The following is a 15,839-nucleotide window of genomic DNA, read 5'->3' on the forward strand; positions in this document are numbered from 1 at the left end:
TTAGCAACAATGCTGACAATTAAACTGTCAAAAAGCAAATATTGCAATACTGGAAAACAATAGTCTCCTCCCCCGATTACTGAGATCAGTTTTTTTTCTAAGAAGTGAACAACTCTCGCAGATAAAGCTAGTTCTAAAGGGAGGCATTTCATTAATATTAAGGCTCAACAGTAACATGTGGAGAAATATCACAGTAAAACCATTGCTGATGCTGGGTACCGCACTGACCTGATATTTGAAACAGTGAGCTTCGCAATCTGCCTAATAATTAAAGCAATTTATCTTCAGGCGGATCTAGGCCATTTCGTTATTTCAACATGAAACTCATGGGGAATAGAGATGAATGGAGTGACTCTCTGTTGTGTAAACACTAATACCAAAAGTAAGTTAAAAAAAAAAAAAGTAAGTAGGTCTCTCGTTGAGATGCCATCAACTACTTGACCATCAGAACTTTGGTTGCTAAAGTAATGCCATGCCTCCCTCTACATGGCAGCAAGGTAATTGAACCTTTGCCACCACCTTGCAGAACCTAGAATGCAGACAAAATGATGATGCTTATACAAATCTTTACCTTGTCTGAAAAATCAAGAAACGAATATGATACAATAGGGTCTGTGAAGGAGGAATTATGAAACTATATGGTACGCTATTTGAGTACAGATTTGCTCTGTCCCATTCAATAGACACTAACATGTGGTTACTGAGCAATTGAAAGATGGCTACTTGAAATTGAGATGTGTTGCAGTTACAAATATAAACCAGATTTAAAGACTTAGTGTAGAAAAAAGAATTTAAAATAGTTCAATAATTTTTAACTATTGATTATGTGTTGAAATAATATTTTTGATACATTGCCTTAAGTAAAATATGTTGTTAAAGTTAAATTCATCTGTCTCTCCTTACTTTGAGAATATGACTACCATAAAATTTAAATTGTATACGTGGCTCACCCTGTATTTCTGATGGGTAGTGCTGGTAGATAATCCACACCAGAGGCAACTGAAGAATGAAACAGCTTCGTCCTTTATCATGGACTCTCAGGGACTATTTAGGAGCCAGATGGAATATTTTAATGGCCTCACCATCTTTACTGGTTTTGTTTTCAATTTCATTAATTTTGGCTTTTATCTTCATTATATCCTTTCTGTCTTTATTCTTATGCTTTTAATCCCCTAATTGTCAATGTCATCTCTAGCTCATTTACTTTCAGTCTTTTATGTTAAGTAAATTCACTTAAGGCTAAAGTATTGCTTTAGAAATCTCCCCCAATTTTGGCATATAGCACTTTTATTGTCATATAGTTTGAATTTATAAAATAGTATTCTCATGTGGTTTCCTCTTTGACTACTAGGTTATTTTATGATACAGAGATGTGATATAGGTTCTTTGTTATTTCTTGAAATTTCCTTTTCGACCTGCTATGTGGTCAGTTCTTTTGACAGTTCCATTTGTGCTTGAAAAGAATGTGCATTTTCTATTTTCTAATTACTATGTGTAGGTTTCTAGATATAAATAAGTCTTTCAGGTTAGCTCTTTGGGTTGTTCAAATATCCTGTAAATCCTTAATACTTTTTTTTTTTTTTTGGTCTGCCTGATAGTCAGTTTCTGAGAGAGGTATATGAAAATTTCCCCCTATGATTGTAGAGTTGTCAATCCCTCCTTATATTTTTTACTTAATGTATTTCAAGGCTATGTTGCTAACTATATACAATTTCATGACTTTTGTTCTCTTGTTGAGTTGTTCTTTTTATCTTATGAAACTATATTTCTACCAATGCCTCTTGACTTAAAACTCTATGTTGACTTGAAAATTGCAAACTTAGCTATCTTTTTTTAAGGTTATACTCTATTTATGATTATTTTTGGTTATATTCTGTGTTGTACAATATATCCTTGTAACTTACTTATTTTATTCACAATAATTTATACCTCTTAATCCCATACCCCTATCTTGCCCTTTCCCTCATCCTGTTCTCCATGGTAACCATTAGCTTCTTCTTTCTATCTGTGAGTCTGTTTTGGTTTTGATACATTCATTCATTTGTTTTATTTTTTAGGAGTCCACATTTCAGTGATATCACTCAGTATTTGTTTTTCTCTGACTTATTTTACTAAACATAAAACCCTCCAAGTTCATCTATGTTGTCACAAATGGCAGCATTTCATTCTTTTTTTACAGCTGAGTAGTATTCCATTGTGCGTGTGTGGTGTGTGTTGACGGAAACTTGTGTTGCCCCCATATCTTGGCTATTGTAAATAATACTGCTATGAACATGTGGGTATATATATCTTCTTGAATTAACGCTTTCATTTTCTTTGGATACGTACCCTGAGCGGAATTCTGGATCATATAGTAGTTCTATTTTTACTTTTTTGAGGAAACTGTATTCAATTTTCATAGTGATTATACAAATTTACATACCTACCAACAGTGCACAGTGTTCTCATTTCTCCACCTCCTTGCCGACATTTGTTATTTGTCTTGTTTTTTTTTTTTGGTGATAGCCCTTCTGATAGGTGTGAGGTGCTATCTCTATGTGGTTTTGATTTATATTTCCCTGATGATTAATGATCTTGAGCATTCTTTCCTGTGCCTGTTGGTCATCCATAGGTCTTATTTTGAAAAACATTTATTTAGGTCTTCAGGCTGTTTGTTTTGATGTTGAATTGTAAGAGCCATTTATGTATTTTGGATGTTAACACTGTATTGGTCATATCATTTGTGAATCTTTTCTCTCATTCAGTAGGTTATCTTTTGTTTTGCTGATGGTTTTCCTTGTTGTGCAACAGCTTTTGAGTCCTTTTTTTTTTTTTAAATATTTACTTAGCCTGGGTCTTCGTTGCAGCTCTCAGGGTCTTAGTTGTGGCATGCAGACTTTTAGTGGCAACAGGCATGCAGGATCTAGTTCCCTGACTAGGGATGGAACCTACGCACCCAACAATGAAAGTGCAGAGTTGTAACCACTGAACTGCCAGGGAATTCCCAACACTATTGATCTTCTGATCAATGTTTACTGGTAAGTATTTGTTCATCTATTTCTGTGTCATTACATTTTGTGTATACTTCTTAAAATAAAATTGCTAGATGTTATTTTCTTTTTATAAAATCCATTTTAAGATGATTTTAATCTTTGTGTGTCTATTGTGATTATTAATATATTAGTGCCTAATGCACTATCTGATTTTATATTTTGGTGCTTTTTCTCTCTTCTTTATTTTTTTAATTGACCAAATCTTCGTTATTCTTTTACTTCTTCTCAATTCTTTTGGTAATTACACAATTGATTTTTATTCTTTTTGGTAGTTTTTCTTAAGTTTCTAACATGTATATCTGACTTAATAAAATGTGTTGTTGTTGCTCATTCTCCCAGTCGTGTCTGACTCTTCGTGAACCCGAGGACTGCAGCACACCAGGTAGGTCTCCCTGTTCTTCACTATCTCCCGAAGTTTGCCTAAGTTCATGTCCATTGCATTGGTGATGCCATCCAACCATCTCATCCTCTGATGCGCTCTTCTTCTGCCCTCAGTCTTTCCCAGCATCAAGGACTTTTCCAATGAGCTGGCTGTTTGCATCAAGCGATCAAAATACTGGAGCTTCAGCTTCAGCATCAGTCCTTCCAATGAGTGTTCGGGGTTTTTCCCTTAAGATTGACTGGTTTGATCTCCTTGCTGTCCAAACGACTCTCAGAATCTTCTCCAGCACCACACTTTGAAGACATCAGTTCTTCAGTGCTCTATCTTCTTTACAGTGCAGCTCTCACAACTATACATGACCACTAAGAAGACCATAGCCTTGACTATTCAGACCTTTGTCAGCAGAGTAGTGTCTCACCTTTTCAACACACTGTCTAGGTTTGACATAGTTTTCCTGCCAAGAAGCAATCATCTTCTGATTTCATGGCCACAGTCACCATTCGCAGTGATCTTAGAGCCAAGAAGAGGGAATCTGTCACCACTTCCACCTTTTTTCCTTCTATCTGCCATGAAGTAATGGGGCCAGATGGCATGATCAGAACAAAATGTAAAGTTATCCAAATCCTCTGTCTTCCTGTTGAACAATATATTCCAAGTTATCATCTAGCATTTTAGTTTTATCTTGCATTAAAGCAAGATAAATTAGTAAATGTTATCTTTGTTTTATATCTGAAGTTAATTCAGATTTATAAACGTGCCTACCAGGTTCATTTCCTTAACATTAGTTCATGAGTCCACTCTTTTCTTCTAGTTACTGTTATTCTTGCTGAATGTTATTTAGTAATTTTTAAAGTAAGCTTCTATGGATAGTAAACTCTTTATAATTTATCTTCACTTGACAGAGTTTAAGTGGTCAATAGTAACTCCCTTTTACCACTCTGAAAATATTACTTCATTGCAGTCCAGCAATTTTGTCACCAGTGGACATCTTCTGTTAGTCTATGTTGGCTCTATGCACTCATGGAATGACATTTTGAACCCTTGTGCTAGTGATGGTCTATAGCCCCAGTTCCTAGTGAGTTCTATATCCATTAAGGGTATGGAACTTAATAGCTGCTTTGATTTAAGATCCTATTCAGTTCTCTGACTTTGGCTCCTCTTTTCACACTCAGAGATTTCACACTCCAAATATGAAATTTGATTGTGTATGCAAATTTGGTTTTTTGCTTAATTTTTCCACAAGGGAGGATCCTTCTCTGTCACTTCAGTTTCTGCCATATTGACTTGACAATCACAATGATGTCATTACTGCTACATTTCATAGTCTGTGGAGGTGCCAACTCAACAGGATGATCTTGGCTCTCTAATGTCTGTAAGTTAGAGTCATGGAGAATTAATGTTAAAGATCTAAGACTTGAGGTGCATACACTTGCCAAAAACACTTATGATCAACCCATCCCCCTCCACAGCATTTTCTGCACTCAGACTCTTAATTCTGTATTACCTTAACCTTGGCAGTCTGCTCTCCTAACCAGAATTTCATTTACATGCTCTGGTCCTGGCAGTCCTATCATAGGCTCTACATTGGGTTCCTGGGACATGCTGTTTGACTCAATGCTGAGGAGAAGTGTGTTACATTCCAGCTGCAGCCCTCTCTGTGCTGCCATGGGCTGCTTGAAGTTTATCAGATGAGTCTGGTTCTAGTCTGCCAAGTCTTCTCTATTCAAGGAACTTACATCTCTGAGAGTTCCTGTTGAAGCCCCTAGCTCTAGTCCTAGAGAGAAGTGTCAGCAACCCCTTCATCTGGAGAAAGAGGGATGATGAGAACTCACAGCTCAGGTTGTGTTAGAGAAAACCTCCATACAAAATTCCCTCTCTGTACTCTGCCCTTTCATCATCTTCCTGTAGTCCATTAATTGAAACTTTGCTCAGCACCTACTTTAAATTTTCACATGATTTCATTTCTTCATTCCCTCTCTTTTTTTAAAAAAAATTTTGTTTGTTTATTTGGCTGCACTGGGGTTTAGTTGCAGTGCATAGGCTCTTTGATCTTTCTTGAAGCATGCAGGATCTAATTCCCTGACCAGGGGTTGAACCCAGCCCCCCAGCATTGGGAACACAGAGTCATAGCATCCAGGGAACACTGCATCAGCAAGGTGTCCCTCATTTCTTCATGCTCTTAATTCTCACCTCTTCGCTCATACTAACCAATACTCTCATGTTTTATATTTGCATTCAGATGTCTATTAGATTTTGATTCCTGTTTGCTCTAGTAATAGTAGCTAGTGAGTTAATAAGGATTTCTAAAATTTTAAAATCATTTTCATAAAATTTTGATCTTTGTTATTATGGAGTATTTTCCTCTTCAGAAAAGTCGAAGTATGTATGATTCATGGTCACCTATGTGAAACATGTTTAAAAAAACTTTGAATGGAGATTTTTTTGGGGGAAAGAAATGACTTTTATAGTGGTCATAAGTGTCAATCTTCACTTTGATAGATTATCTTTCACATGGTAGGTACTAGATAAATATTATTGAATAAATGAGTGAGGGAAAAAAAGCAACTCTAAATTTGTAACACCTGCTCTTGGATTATAGACGTCCTGGAGAGTGTTGAAAGGATTGTTATTCATCAAATTTCAAAGAGGAACAAGACCTTTTTTGGTGTACTTTTTCCGAGTTCCAAGTGCATTATTTTTGGTCTTCTTAAAGCATTCTACCTGTGGGTGCTGTGGTGATTTGTCTGCCATTAATCTTCCTCAACTTGTAACATTATCTCACTTTAAAATGCTTTTCAAGGATGCTTGCAGATTATTCTGATGTGGTGGGACTGGATGAAATTTAAGTTCTCTTACAACCTAGAGATTCTGTGATTTCTTTCAGAATTCTGGCATCACGTATTCTCTTCTCACTAGTGATTCAGCAGCAGTGAGTTCTGAGGGCAGAGCTCGCAAGCCTGTGGAGTGATCACTTACCCGAATGTCTTTGCTGGCAATGGTATATTGCCACATGGCTAAGCATAGCATGCAGGTGTCACAAAGGAAAACTTCCAGGAGATTTTATGGCTTCACAAAGCCAGTTCCCAACTTGGGAAAACTGTGTACTTTATAAGGAAAGTTAGATTTTGGTCTAGAAGTGTCTTAAGGAACATGAATTATTTAGGATGATATGAGATATATCTACAAGAAAGAATATTTTGTTTCGGCTTAGCATTAAGGACAATGGTGTATCAAAGAAAATATCAGGTGTAGGCTTTTTCATTTTTAAAATTACAGTTGTGTCTCCATAGCCATGGGGGATTGGTTCTAGACCTCAAGTTCCTTATAAAAAATGACAAAATATTTGCATATAATCTACACACATCCTCCCATACACTTGAACTCATCTCTAGATTGCTTGTAATACCTAATATGATGTAAATGCTATGTAATAGTTTCTGGTGCAGCAAAAGTTTTGCTTTCTGGAACTTTCTGGGTTTTTTTTTTTCACCTGAATATTTTCTATCCTTTATTGGTCAAATCTGTGGAACCTGAGGATACAGAGGGCTGACTGTATTCTCCCTGAGAGTTGACACTTTTTTTTTTTTTTTTTTTTTTTTGGCCGTGCGGCTTGTAGGAACTTAGTTTCTCTACCAGGGATGGAACCTGCACCCTCTGCATTGGAGGCACTGGACCACCAGGGAAGTCCCCAAGAGCTGACATTTTTTTAAAGATTTTTTCTTTTATTGTGGTAAAAGCCACATAATAAAAAACATACTATTTTAAACATATTTAACTATGCGGTTTAGTGGCAATAAGTACATTGACATTGTTGTGCAACACTCATCCATCTCCTGAATTTTTCACCTTCCTAAATGGAAACTATCCATGCTTGCTAAGTCAGTTCAGTCATGTCTGACTCTGTGACCCTATGGACCATAGCCCACCAGGCTCCTCTGTTCATAGGATTCTCCAGGCAAGAATACTGGAGTGGGTTGCCATTTCCTTCTCCAGGGGATCTTCCTGACTCAGGGATTAAACCGGCGTCTCTTATGTCTCCTGCGTTGGTAGGCAGGTTCTTTACCGCTACTAGCGCAGCACTTGGGAACCTCAAACTGAAACTCCGTCTGCATTAAACATGAAGTTCCCATTCTCCCTCCCTACCCCACCTGCCATCTCTGGCCCTTGACATCTACTGATGTATTTTCTGAGAAAGTTGACATTTTGGACCCAAGTTTGCTACAGCTTTCCTTCCGTTTGCATATGAAAAAAACATATGTGAGTAACAGGACTTTTGAGTTCCATTTGTTAACTCATCAATGACTATGTAGTGACTTGTTTGAATTCTTTGTGACTAATTTTCTTTATTATGAAGAGGATTATTTCTGTTCCACAATGCTCTACTCTAAGCATTATTTAGTGATAAAATGGCTTTTAGAAGGACAGTGTGCTTCTAAAAATAATACTAAGAGGTATTCTCTTTTCCCTTAGCTTTTATACATGCGTAAATACTTGTGATTGAATTCAGTAAATAGGAAACAGAAATCTGTACACCCACATTCTAAATGATTGAGAAAGAATTTGGTAAGTAAGACCATATTTAGCAGTACACTTTAATTTGAAGAAGAAACTGAGCAAAGGAAATAAAAAGAACATCAATAATGCTGAACTTCAGTGAATTTTGTTAGCATCTGTATTGTTCTCCTGGTTAATAGAGAGATAATATCTTGTATTCTACAGAATAGCTGTTATCTATGTTTCTATTTATGAATACATTCTACTAATATCATTCTGAGTTCCTCAAAGCAGAAAGGATTGGTGGCCAGATGACTGAGGGCAATAACCTTATCAGATCTATATGTTTGTATATACATGGATAAGTGTATTTGGTGCTGACATCTCTGAGACTTTTTGACTGCTGGGATTCAACAAAATGACTTGTAAAGTGGACACATTTGAACATAACTAGTAGAAATAGGGATCGAACTGGGGTCTCCTGCATTGCAGGCAGATTCTTTACCATCTGAGCCACCAGGGAAGCCCATAGTAGAAATAAGATAGGTTGAAGGGAAAACTATTAAGAAAAAAGTGTCCTGGAATGAACTGTGCCATGTAGACTGGTAGAAACAATTGAATAGATTGTAGCTTCTGAGAATTATACAACAGAACCCTGTGAGGAAATCCCCCCAAAAGCATTCTAGTGACCTAGAGCATGGAAGAGATTGCTATGGAGAGCCCTGCCAAGAAGCCTCTTCAAATCATTGTTCACATTTTCATAAGAAAGAACCAGCCAGCTAGCCAAAAAAGGGTGGCAATAATTGTATTTTGTGTCAATGGGAAAAAAGGAACATGAAAAATAGGATAACTTAAGAAAGGCAAAGCTCGCTTTGCACCATCTGAAACCTCTTAGTTTGAGACAAAATTAAAAATCTGAAACATCTCATTTCCTTTGGAAGCAACAAACAAGTTTTTCCCCCTTTTATAGTAAAGCATTATCTCCTTGAAAGAAAAATAAAGCAATGCTGTTGACGTGTTTAATGCTTTAAAAATAAAGGCTGACAGTCGCCAGAATGATGAGACAATGAATGAAGAGCAGACCCAGAGATTTCCTTCCTGCCTCCAGGTCTCCACCCCTCAGTTTCCCCAGGGAAAATGCAGATGCCAGGGATCAGAACTGGGAGGGTGGGGCTCTGGAAAGCCATCTCCTGTTCTCTCAGAGTTTGGATCTCAGGAGGTTGACTGGCAGCCCCCCTCTGGCCCTCTGGCTATTTCTGGAAAGACTCCTTAAGTTCTTAAAGGAACCTCTTTAAGTTGTATTATTCTCCTGCCAAAGATCTTGACAAGAAATCTTTCCTTGACCTGGGGACAGGGTGTAGAACCAGGAGTAAATCCAAAGGAACACAGACATTTTTGCCTGCCCCCTGAACCCCTGAGAGGGGTGTTGCTTGGAATCCCAGCCACGTTTTGGGGCCAAGCCCTAGTGATTCTACCTGCTACCTCTATGGAAGAACACAGCCCTGTCTCCTCTCAGCATGGCCTGTTCATTCCAAAAGGAGACATCATGTCTTCCTGGTTCAGTCAACCTTTCCTTCCAAATCTATAAATCTGTCCTGCTTGGAGGAAGGCATTATAGGCAGGGCACGGACAAGAAAAATCACTGAGATGCTTTCTTCTCCACAGGAGGCTAACTCTTAACTGACAGCCAGAGAAACACCACTCCTGGCCTAGATGGTTTTGCTCAGGTTGATTGTCAGATGTTGTTATTCAGTTGCTAAGTTGTGTCTGACTCTTTGCGACCCCATGGACTGCAGCATGCCAGGCTCCTCCGTCTATCTCCTTGAGTTTGCTCACCATTCATGTCGATTCAGTCAGTGATGCTATTTAACCATCTCATCCTCTGTCGTCCTCTTCTTCTCCTGCCCTCAATCTTTCCCAGCATCAGGGTCTTTTCCAGTGAGTTGGCTCTGCATCAGATGGCCAAAGTATTGGAGTTTCAGCTGCAGCATCAGTTCTTCCAATGAATATTCATGGTTGATTTCCTTTAGGATTAACTGGTTTGATCTCCTTGGTGTCCAAGGGACTCTCAAGAGTCTTCTCCAGCACTACGATTCAAAAGCATCAATTCTTCAGCACTCAGCCTTCTTTACCAGAGAAGGCAATGGCAACCCACTCCAGTACTCTTGCCTGGAAAATCCCATGGACGGAGGATCCTGGTAGGCTGCAGTCCATGGGGTCGCTGAGTCAGACATGACTGAGCAACTTCACTTTCACTTTTCACTTTCATGCATTGGAGAAGGAAATGGCAACCCACTCCAGTGTTCTTACCTGGAGAATTCCAGGGACGGTGGAGCCTGGTAGGCTGCTGTCTATGGGGTCGCACAGAGTCGGACAGGACTGAAGCAACTTAGGAGCAGCAGCAGCAGCAGCCTTCTTCATGGTCCAACTCTCATATCCGTAAATGACTACTGGAAAAACCCATAGCTTTGACTTTACAGACCTGATTGTCACCAAATACATGGGTGAAAAATAAAGTCATCTTACATGGATTTTAAACTGCAATAAAGTTTGTTATTTAAATATTAGTGATGTTATTTCATTGCTATCTAAATAAAGTGACGGTAATTGTTAGCTGTCCTCATAAATACAGGGTTTAAGTATCTATCTTGTATGAGGAAGAAAATGGGGCTTTTATTTCCTGGAGGGAAGAGGGGGTTGCAGTGAGGGGCACTGGGAGCAATGCTGGCCTTGGAGATTGATTGATTTGGGTTTCAGAACAGAACCAGCCATACCTGGGCTGTTTAGCTTTGGCCAATTTACTTTCTGTGTCAACTCCCTGAACTCCATCCCTTCCTCTGTAAAACAGGGCTGAAAATACATCCATCAGAGGGTTGCTATGAAGTTGACATAAATAATTTCCCTACGACAGAGCCTGGTACATAGAAACTGGTCAGGAGATTGTGACTATATACTATTTAGATGGAAGACATAAAAGTGTTAAATATTCAAGGACTTAAATATCAACAGGTGTTATTAAGGCATTGAGATTATGAGAAACTTTCTCCTTCATTCTTCTCTTTATTAAAAAACAAGTAAGATCAACGAGGTTTATGACACCAATTTTCTACATGTAGTACATCTGTATTTCTCTATATCTATCCCTCAATCTGTCTACTATGCATACATAAATTTGAACGCATGTGTTATTTGGGCTGAAATGAGTGCTTCTTTGGAAATCTAACTGGATCTAACTGGAGCATCAGCAATGACACTTCAACCTGGGGAGGGGACACTGGTTTGGATTTCAGGGATCTTGAGGCTACTTGGGGTATTCCCTCAAAGTTAGGTGAGGAAATTTTGGTTCAATTTTTTCCTCCATAAAACACTGTGTTTGGAGGGCATGCTTCTGATTCTATGTCAGTCACAGAGAGAACAAACAATCACTTCTACTCTTTCAAATTCTGCTCACGAGTTCCTGGATGGAGGGAGGAGGTATGCTTTGGACTGGATTTCACATAGAGAGAATTATTCCTTGCAAATTTCCTGTCGCCAGGCTGATGGAGACAAGATTGTAGATTTCTGATTCTCAGGGTCATTCATCATCACACAGCTGTAACTGTAGGCATTTGGTCAACGAGTCTCCACATCGACTCTTACCTGGTTAAGGTTGGTTCTGCCTGTTTCGTTAAGTGGATGCCTGCTCTGCTGTTTCAGTGAACTAATGAATCATGAACACTTTCCTTAGCCATTTAAAAGTCATTTCCTCTCATTTTCCCTGGGCACCAGATGCAAACTTGTATGTGAGGGCTAGGATGTGTGTGCGTGTTTATGTATTTTGATTGTTGCCTTCAAAAACAGCATCTGATAGCAAACAACTGCTTAGAGATTTTCAAGCCAAAATGTATCAACAACCTAAACTTTAGCAGCATATTCATCAAAGGCAAAAATGTATGCCTTGTATTACTTGACCTTTCCAAGCCACCTGCTTCTTGTTATATTTTTTATTTCATATTCAACTTATTTGAAATTCAAACATCTTATTATAATCCCATGTATGCTCTCTGAACTAAAGTGGGACATTCTAAAAACTGGTACTTTAAATATAAAAATTGCCTTTATGATAATTCATCCATTCAACAAATATTTATCAACTGCCAAGTGTGACACAGTATTCTAGATCTTGGGGAAATAACAGTGAGCAAAGGAGAGGATAACGTCTGCCCTCATGAAGCTTAGAATATGTGTGTCTGTGAGTGGGGAGGGAGGGAGACCAACAGACAACATATAACTAACCTTGTATATTTGACTGTGATGAGTGTTATCAAGAAAAAGCAGAGCAGGAATTTGGTAAGTTCCAAGAGTATGTGTGTGGCTTGCAGGGAAGGGATTCAGACTTAAATAAGACTATCAGGGAAGACCTTGCTGTCTTTGGAATAAAGATCTGAAATAGGTAAGGCAATGAGCATGGAGGTAACTGGTGGAAAAACATCCTGTTGAGAAGGGACGGTAAGTGCAGAGACCACAAGGCTGGACCAGTGAAGCCCCTCCACGTGGCTAGAATGGTGTGAGTGAGGGTAGGAGACACGGTAGGAGAGAAAAGGTAGCCAGGTCAGAAATACACACGTATTCCAAAGAGGCAGTAATGACAAATTGGTATAATTACTGGTTACAGGGAAAACATCCACGAACAAAACAGATGAAAAAGTCCTGCTCCTGTATTTGATATTCTAATCTGTCTTTAGGGGAGACAGTGAAAAAGCCAAAAAAGTGAATTGTTTAGTATGCTAGAAGGTGATCAGTGCAATGGGAAAGCAATGGACCAGGAATACTGGGGAGGATGTGTGGGTGATAGTTACCTAGAACACTGTCACCTGGAACAAACGTGGACTGTAAACTTCTCAAGACTGGAGCCTATACTGAGCCTACACTGCTCCTTTATATATTCTCCAATTCTGAACATATCGTGAGTAGCTAATATAAAAGCCATTACAAATGATCCTGCTAAATAATATTAACTGAAAAAACATATTTTTGGTTATGTTCTGCATCCCAGGGTCTGTAATAGGTGAGCAAAAGAGACATCTGCTGGCTTCATGGAGTTTCTAGTTTGATGGTTGGGATAACATCAAGTCAATAATCACATAAAGGAAGGTAATGCTGTAATATTGCAATAGCGACGGTGCTGTAATGGGAGGAGCGACAACATACGACTCTGCCTTCAATATTTTAGTGGTGATACTGGCTTTCCCAAGCAAAATGGCTTTTCAGAGTGATGGCGAAATAGAATCTAAAAGTAGCACACATTTTTCTCATCCTGTGTAAAAATCCATTGGAAACTACTCTTTCGAGAGACAGCAATAGTGTCTCCAGTATTGTCTTGCAGAAGTTGCTTAGTTGGAATCTGTCTAAACATGATAGCTTCTTGCCAGTGTAGTTTGAACCACATGGGGAAAAGGAGGTTCTCAACTAAAACAGGGTAACCTTGACTCATGATCACAACACAGAGGGTGTTCTTTAAGTGAGGACTTCAGTAGCTTTCGGAATGGAAGTGAGCTGGTGGTCAGTGTTCATTCCTTCAGTGAGGCCAGCAAGTCTGACTTCAACCCAGTAACTCCCTTTGGATAAACCTATTTTCAGCTTTGTTTGAAGGATGTGATTCTTGGTCATTCTTTACCGGCCATTACCTTAGATGACTAGTGATAGGGTCCAACCATTGAACCAGAAATATGTTCATTCACGAGCAGCAATGACGTACTTTTCTGCATGATGCCTGTACCTGGCAAAGGATGCTTCAGCAGCTCCCTTTGCTGCCTTGCTGTCAATTTGATAAACAGATAGGCTTCCTTCCCAGCAGGGCTGGTGTGGCGCCAGGTTGCAGGACTGCCCACTTCAGCAGTCTGCAGGCCATTATTCCAGCCTCCTGTGAGCTCAAGGAGCCCATTCTGAGTGCACCGGGGCATTCCAAAAGATGCTCAGGCTGGCACTGTCAGAGCAATACAAGGAGAAAATAAAGTTTTGTTCTGTTCTGTTAAATGTCTCTGCCAAACTCTGCAAAGACATCCTGCTAGAAGAATAAAAGGGAAGTTAATTCTGCCCATTGTACTGAGCTATTTTGAAAATTTACTGCTGGCACCTTGTAACAGATATATTTGTTTATTTTAGTTTTTCCTTCAAGCAGTTTTTTCGAACTCAATGGTGATTCCTTCATGTACTGGATGTTTAAAAGGGAGAAAAGAGCAAAAGCATATATTGATGAGCACAGTTTTTAATGGTAAACAAAGTGAAATAGGATATGCCAGATCAGGAAGACTAAAGAAAGTTTAGCCAGGGGAAACCCACCCTGTCCAAGCGTTTCTGCAGAATTGATAGCATGAGCTTTGGGGAACAGACATACTGTGGATGGATGGTGTTATTCCAGATGCTTCTCTTACATATATGCTCCTCTGTTCTTTACTTTAGGCCAAACAATAATGGAAGTAGTTACACATGGAGCACTTCTTCCACAGTGATGATGGGCTTCCTCCATCCTTCTCGTGATGCTCCTGCCGAGAAAGTAAGGATTTTGGTCCCTATTTTACAAAAGAGAAGACTGAGGTTCCAAGAGATCTAGCCTCTGGGTCTAGTTCACACAGCTAATGGTGGTAGCAGAGATTTGTTCTAGCACCTTATTAGTTCAAGAAGTAAACAAAAGATAAGTAAAATTGCAATTAAAAATTTTAACAATTAAAAAAATTTTTTAAAGTAAGAAGTTAAGAACTTTTCCATTGTTAAAAACAGAAGTGTGTTAGTGAAGTAAACTGGAGGGGGTTGCCATTCCTTTCTCCAGGGGATCTTCTTGACCCAGGGATTGAACTCAGGTCTCTTCCATTGCAAGCAGATTCTTTACCATCTGAACCACTCGATAAGTTAGGTTTCTCTACAAAAATTAAAAATATTGAAAAAGGGAAAAGATAATCTTGAGCTAGATGGAGGAAGCATATATTTTTTTCTATCATTATTATTTTTAAACTATATCTATGTCATATGTTGGGGGCTTCCTAGCCACATGGTGCTAGTAGTCAAGAACCTGCCTGCCAAAGCAGAAGACTTAAGAGACATGGGTTGAATCCCTGGGTCAGGAAAATCCCCTGTAGAAGGCATGGCAACCCACTCCAGTATTCTTCTTTCTTTTTATTTTTTCGGATTTAAAAAATTTATTTAATTTTAATTGAAGGATAATTGCTTTACAGAATTTTGCTTTTTTTCTGTCAAATCTCAACATGAATCATCCATAGGTATATATATTTCCCCTCCCTTTTGAACCTTCCTCCCATCTCCCTTCCAATCCCACCCCTTTAGGCTGATACAAAGCCCCTGTTTGAGTTTCCTGAGCCATACAGCAAATTTGACTATCTATTTTCATATGGTAACGTAAGTTTCTATGTTACTCTCTCCATACATCTCACCCTCTCCTCCCTTTTCCCTAAGTCCATAAGTCTATTCTCTATGTCTGTTTCTCCATTGTTGCCCTGTAAATAAATTCTTTTCAGTACCATTTTTTCTAGATTCCATATATATGTGCTAGAATATGATATTTATCTTTCTCTTTCTGACTTACTTCACTCTGTATAGTAGTGTCAGACTTTATTTTTGGGGCTCCAAAATCACTGCAGATGGTGACTGCAGCCATGAAATTAAAAGGCGCTTACTCCTTGGAAGGAAAGTTATGACCAACCTAGATAGCATATGCAAAAGCAGAGACATTACCTGATCAGAACTGACTCAAATGCATTCCTTTTTATGGCCGAGTAATGAAGAGGAACTAAAAAGCCTCTTGATAAAGTGAAAGAGGAGAGTGAAAAAGTTGGCTTAAAGCTCAACATCCAGAAAACGAAGATCATGGCATCTGGTCCCATCACTTCATGGGAAATAGATGGGGAAACAGTGGAAACAGTGTCAGACTTTATTTT

At 38.8% G+C, this 15,839-nt stretch overlaps 1 long non-coding RNA gene across 1 annotated transcript in view; it reads left to right on the forward strand.

The window, feature by feature from the left end:
- LOC129647714 (uncharacterized) overlaps nt 1-3,417 on the forward strand; it is a 28,135-nt gene extending 24,718 nt beyond the window's left edge. The window contains exons 2-3 of the long non-coding RNA XR_008712456.1: nt 2,847-3,017; nt 3,372-3,417. This is a non-coding gene — a long non-coding RNA (uncharacterized LOC129647714). The remainder of the gene's footprint in view (nt 1-2,846; nt 3,018-3,371) is intronic.
- Nucleotides 3,418-15,839: the final 12,422 nt, after the last annotated feature.

The sequence above is a fragment of the Bubalus kerabau genome, chromosome 3 (assembly GCF_029407905.1).
Source record: "Bubalus kerabau isolate K-KA32 ecotype Philippines breed swamp buffalo chromosome 3, PCC_UOA_SB_1v2, whole genome shotgun sequence".
Lineage (NCBI taxonomy): Eukaryota > Metazoa > Chordata > Mammalia > Artiodactyla > Bovidae > Bubalus > Bubalus kerabau.